The following is a 7,206-nucleotide window of genomic DNA, read 5'->3' on the forward strand; positions in this document are numbered from 1 at the left end:
AAACTCATTTCGGAAATGTCCTTCGAAGCAACAACGCAAGATTTTAATTGTTTTTTTTCTCTAAGAAGTATCTAAAGATTATCAAAGTAACTTTGCAGATCTAGGACTCCTGTCATCCTGCAAAAACAAAAAAACCGATAATCTATGAATGTCAATTACAGTCAAGTCTCGATTCTACGTCCCCGAATATAACGACCCTCTCCAAGTAATGACCCTTTTCCCAGGAAAATCGGCCGAAAAATACGTTCATATACGTATTGCTGTTGCTTGTATTGTAGAATTATTTCTCCTGTAGTTTATGGTTCGTACAAGGTTATAAACCCAAAATTTTACAACCTTTCGGAAGAACACATACTTCCTCCATCAGACATTTATTCTTAGTTTCATGAATGTTGCAGTTATAATATTGTAAAAATGTCTGATGAAGGTGCATGAACAGAAATAAGCTGTCACGTGTTGACTCACGGCATGTCAAGTGGTTGGTTACAGTGTTTTTAGGCTTGGTGTGTAGTGGGCAGAAAACCATTGCTGGTACAATAGATGCTCCCGCGAGGTTAATGATGTAATATGGTTTTGCAGGTGCAAGCCCATAGCGCAGCTGGAAGCTTGAAATCATTTGTAGAATGAGTGTCATGCATGGAGAGAAAGTCATGAGTGAAGGTTGTGTCAGGAAATGGTGCCGGAAATTTCAAGAGGGAAGAACTCATGTGTGTGATTAAGGAGGACAAGGAAGACAGTCTGTTGTGCTGGATGACCTTGAATGAGTGGATAACATGGTTTACGAATACTGCCACTTCACAATATACAGTACACAAAGTGTCAAGAATTTCCTGAAATTGGGCAACCCCCTCTATGAGACAGCCTGTGAGGCTGGGTTATCAAGTTTTGTGCAAGATGGGTACCAAAATTAGGAGCTGATGGATGGTGTTTGAGAATGGCAGATTCCCTGGTGGCAACGAGGGTATACAGAAGAAAGTGCGTTCACTGACAAATGCCTGATGAATTTAGATGGCAATTATGTTGTAAAATAGTTCACATGTGCAACTTTCATGTATAACAAATATATGTTTTCCTTATTTCATGCCTCTCGGGAAGTTTGATTTCCGAATAGCACTCTTGTAATTTACCCAGTATTACAGTGCACACCAGACTAGACAAGTTTAGTACAGCATCTCACAAGGTGCAGAGGATGTTTTTGTACAAACATTAACAGAAGGATAATGGAAGCCATGAATAAGCCAGGGGAGAAGATAAGTGTCATGTGAATTCTAGAGCTTTGTGCACAACTGGACTGTGGTCTCAATGAGATGCAGAAGGTGACAGAAGATTGTAAAGTGTTTGCAAAGTTGGTACCAGTCGACACCCAAAATAAAGTGGATAAGAGTGAATATCTGCTCTAATCTGTTGGACGAGCTTGTAGCCAATCATGAAAAGTTCTCTCCTGATCTGGTGACCTTATGAAATTTGGGCATATCTTTATGATCCGGAGATGAAGAAATTAGTCCTTCCACACCGCTTCTCTCCAAGGCCTAAGAAGGTTGTGAAGAAATACATATACAACAAACAATGCCCACCTGAATTTTTTCCAAGATAATTTAAAAGTTGTGTTCAATGTTTGTGCAAATGCATTTATTGCAATAAAGACAATGTTGCAATCATGATCTTATGTCACATTATCTCTTAAGAAAGCTAGAACTGCATACATCATTACTCATTTTTTACCAAGAGGCTTTCACAGGTTAGGCATTCTTGCCTAAATCACATTTTTCACATGTATAAAGATAAAAAAGAGGAAATCAGTTTAGTGCATACTTTTTTTAAATTGTTTCATTTTATATTTTCAACCGGTATATTAATGATAAAGCTCTACTTTTGCAACCATTGTTAAAAAAACAGCTTTGTGGTACAGCACACAACAGAAAAACATTGTAATTGTTACAACAATAATGAAGAAAACAAAAATCCCTGATTTATACAGTTTGCTTCAATTGTAATCTCCTTAAGTTAATAAATTATTATTTTAATACTGAAAGCTGGCATGCATCAGTTTCAAGAAGTCTTTAATACAACCAAGCTGATCAAATAATCACATAGTGGTAATGATGTATTTACCATGTGATTACTTTTGCTTCAACACTGTATTTCACTGCAAAATTATTTACTAGATATAAATCACAGGTACATTAGTAGCCTACATTATTTTAACTTAAGGACTAAAAAAAAAAATCTATAACATGTATACTAAGATACATCATAATGTGTATATCTATTTACTCAATTTACTCCCAACATATTATATCGCACCCCTCTGTGCCATACACATGCATGTGCATGCGCCCACACACTACTAGAGCTTCAGTTTCTATAACTAGAGTTTATTATATATAATATCACAGACTTATGCCACTATTCCATTACCTGGATCTTCAGAATAAGCATTTATATGATATTTTACGACCTCTCTATCATGTGCTATTTCAATAATAACGAACGACATGCTTGCTTGCTTTAGTAATTGTCTATTACTTAACGTATGTTGTTATAGGAGAATATAACTATAGTGCTAATTCTAGCTTTAACACTATAAGATAATGATCAAAAACAGTTTTGCACGCTTACAGGAATGAAGTAGTAGCCACTGTCTTACCTTCCATTCTCAGAAGCACTTTACCAGAAGCATGATCCAAAATCCATTCTTCACTTTGTTTCTGGCTACACATTTCAGACTGAAATATCAGCACCACTTAAACTGTGGAGTTGAAGACAACCATCTTTGTGCAAGGAGGGAGAAAGACGAAAAGAAACTGGTAATGTGGCAAACTAAAAGTTTACCCCCTTCCCTCAGGTACGTCCACATCAAATTTCAGGGATTGCCTCACCACATTCCCATAATCATTGGCAGACATTCTGGATTCCAGATGACAATACTGAAACAAAATGAAAAAGCTCTGAAACATTCCACTGACTTTTGGGCATGAAGCAAAATTTCGAAGCCATCGTGTCATCCGAGGCAACAAGCATGTCTCACTTTATTTCCTTTTCTTTTTTGTCATGCGAATTCTGAATTTGTGGCACACACAATAAGGTCTCCCCGACACTACTGTTGCCCTCCCAAGAATGAAGACCATCTGCTTTCATTCGCAATGGTTACAGGAGGTGTGTAACTGCTTACCAACACACTGTCGATGAGGTCTTCAATCCGTCTCCTAGCCTGTTCTATTTGGTCTGGCTGCCCTGTTAAGAGACACCTCCTGTCCCCAGGGCCATTGTCACAATCTTGCTGGAACTGCACCCACGCTCCTGTCTCAGTCTGTATCTTCTTAATCATGTCACCACCCTTTCCAATGACAACACCCACCGCTGGCCGTGGGACAGGAACCTTATCACACAAAAGCAACACATTATTAATACAGATAACATCTTTTCATGTTATTTAACAAAGCATGTTCATTTATGGGTAAGGTGGGGCAAACTAGTTAGGGAATAGCCAATTGTTACTGAATGCTTTTTTTTTTAGTTATTCCCTTTCCACAATCCAAATATTAAGGGATGATGAAAGGGGCAAGGGGTAGGGTAAAAAAGGAAATTTATTTACCATATTTACTCATGTATAATGCGCACTTATTTCCAAAATGTTTGCGCCCAAAAACTGTGAATTTGGACAGCCCCATGGAATTACACATGTTTTCACTATGTCACTGCATATAACATGTATATATTAACAGGTGCAAATACAAATTACCAGGTTTGGTTTCTTGAGCAATTAATTATAATTTTAAAAACCATTCAAGTCTGGCCATTTCCCATGATTTTTCACATTGTAACGACCATGTTTTGTAACACCGAGAAAAGCGGTGCAATTTTGGCGGATTTTGTGCACGCACCTCGCGTCATGCAGGATGTGTATTACAATGGTATTTATTGGATGACAAATAGAAAATAACTTCCTGACCATTGCAAATCCATAACATAATTTTGATCTTTCTTTCTTCTACTACCCAATAAACAATGTGGTTCCAGAAGTGAGTCTTGGGGTGCTAAACACAGTGGAGGGAGAGGGGGGGAGCATGAGTTGGCGGCTCATTGTATGCACAAGAGTATATTCTAATCTTGGTCCACATAGAAACAGGTGACTCCTTGAATAGGTATGATGTCCATTGCTCTTCATCGGTATAGCAACAGATTTACAACCTAAAACTAAGGAAGCCATTCTTGAACCTGAATTGTACTGCGCATTATATATGGGATAATTGTTGCTTTTCCCTATCCAAAAGCAGGGTGCGCATTATACACACGTAAGTATGGTGCTGTATAAATATATATAAAAGGAGTTTAGTATGAGTGGTTCTTTTGATCCATAGGTGGTTATTTGTGTCCGATTTGGGTTTCTGTAAGCCCCTCTTTTTCTCTTTTTGCCCAACTACAGTCACAAGGCAGAGAAATAATGCTGATGGGCAATTCCAGTGGTGTTAAAAGAGTTTGTTTCGGATTACAATGCACTCGGGAGATATGATGAGTTTCAGATCAGTGGCATGAAAGCAGTGGTCCAGTCTCCTACAGATCATGCAGTGTTACAAGATGCCAATGATGCCTGTGTTTTGAAAAGCACTACAGAAGCAGTCAGTGGAATGTTAGTAACAGACCTTTGTGAGCGAACTTTGTAGGAGATCCAAACATTTCACCTCAAAAAAAGAACTAATTAGAAAATGTGCTATCAATAGACTATGACAAATGAAATGCTACACCACCTATTTTAAGTCTATTCGTAGATGATAGTGATTAACCCATAGCTCTACACACAAAAGCCCAGCAAAACACCACTATAATATTAATTTTTAAAGTTTTGATGAAACTGGTTATATGTAGTTGTCCATCACCAGAGCAAATAGCAGACATGTTATAGTAAAAAAAAAAATCTTTCTGCACATAAGCACTTTGTTTGGCATGGGTATGCATTAGTTGACATTTAAAAATTGCATAACAAGAAAATATAATAATCTGGTAGAGTACTCTACCACATATTATTTGGAAGAATAGCAATACCTAATAGAGTGGAACATCGATTTTACATTTTTCAGGGGACCAGGGTGGAAAAACTTGAAATGCAGAAAAATTATATAACATTTTGCATGTTGGGACCATCAAGGTTGAATGTATAATGCATGAAAATGTAAAATCTGGGAACATAAATTCAAAGTTCCAATGTGTATATATATATATAGTGGAACCCCAATTTTACGTTTCCGGTTTCAAACTCCCCAACATAACAAAATGTTTTAAAACTTTCCTTGATTTTACATTTCCCTGCATTTTGATTTCCCAGCTTGGTCCCTTGAAAAACTTAAAAATTGAGGTTCCACTGTATATCACATTTTAACATGCTACTGCTAACAAGACAAACATGTAAATCTGAAAATAGTAATCTTAATCTTTAAATGAAAAGAAAAAAATCTTACATGTACAAGTACAAATTGCTATCCTACTACAGGGCAACCTTGTGTTTTTCAGGGGACACACTAAAGAACTTAGCATGTAGGAACATGTAATATATAAGGAAGTTTTTTTAAAATGTCACCTTTTTTTGGGACCTTGAAAGTAAAACAATGTGGAGAAATTTAAAATCTGGAAAAATCAGTCTTCCACTGTAATTGCAAATCATTGAGATTTGTTTGTAAAATTTAAAAAAAATACAAACAAAATATTTTAAATGGTGCATGTCTTTCAAAGACAAAGATGGCATGATTTCTCCATTTTAAAGGTATCATTATGAAATATTGCTTACTTTAGGGACATAACACCTTCAGGAGTCCTACTTTGAAGTCCACTTATGCTCAGGCTAATTGGTACCCAAGCTACCATGGTATCCCAATCTCTGGTATGAATGAGCCTCTTTCAGTTCTTCAGGAGTAAACTCACAGATGTACATCGAGATGTGCACATACACGAAAACATTCTGGGGACACACATTTGTTTTTGACAAACACAATGTGAGAATACACCCAAACGTTTATTATTGGAGAGTTCAAAGGGTACAAGGTGCATTCCTGCCATGTTTAGCATTGCTTTTAAGCAACTTTTGGCTAACTAGAATAACGAGAATGAATGATTAAGATGAAATTTACGGAGGGCACTCGCATACTCAGATCAGAACTGCCCCAGAGGCAGCTCCATATGAATACATAAAACAATGCAAAATGACAAAACTACTCTTACGTACATTCAACTTTTATTCACCGTTAACGTGTTTACATATACAGCATGTTAAGTGTGTGTGTGTACAAACATACATCTCACAATCACATTCTAAATGAACTATTGCACTCGGACCATGTGACTGACAAAAAAAAAGTCCAAAATGAAAATGGGAACTAATAAAACTGCAGTTATGACATGCATGTATTTACTGTATTTTCATGTTGAGGGAAGGGTTACTTTTATGCAAAGTAGCATTCCACTTAAAATAAAACATCTTACACTATTTCTTAAAATAAACTGATATCACTAATATAACAAGTAAAAACGAGGAAGTTGTGAAATAGCTTATTTGTTGCATTCAATAAATATTCACATGGATTCTCCATTTTACATTCCCCTTACTCCCTAATGGTGTCAATACAACAAAACCTTCCATATGTTAAGGTCTTAACAGGGTTTCCTACTTATTTTGACAAAACTAAATTCCTGGGTTTCTACAGGTAATTTAGACAATTTTAGACTTGCAGATCTTTTGGTGGCATTTCAACCACGTTTTAACATTTTTGTGTAGAATATCTTCCATTAAGAAGCTGGTTCAAGAAAAAGTGCAAATTTCTTTCCATTTCTTAATCTTGGCCAAAAAAAACAAAAACAACTGGATTTTTAAGTTTCCAGGCATCTGGGTATATTTTCAATATATCCGAACTTGGCTGTTACGCCCATAGGTTGATTTCCTCAAAAGTTTTGAAGGTTTTCTAGGTGATTTAAAAATATATGATCAAGAATCTACTGTATTTGAAAATTGTTGAGCTTAAGAAATTATCCAAGAGGATTCTTGTTTATAGAAAATCCAGATTTCAAAATATCTGATATCCATTTTGGATGCAACAGATAATTTGGATAATACAGCTATCTGGATATCAGATATCCTGATATCAAAGTATTGAGATAACCTGTGTCTGCAAATGGCTATTTACTTTTTCAAGTTCAGCAAGTTATTCTGGGAAGAAT

Source organism: Lepisma saccharinum, chromosome 1 (genome assembly GCF_977018435.1).
Source record: "Lepisma saccharinum chromosome 1, izLepSacc3.1, whole genome shotgun sequence".
In the NCBI taxonomy this organism is placed as follows: Eukaryota; Metazoa; Arthropoda; class Insecta; order Zygentoma; family Lepismatidae; genus Lepisma; species Lepisma saccharinum.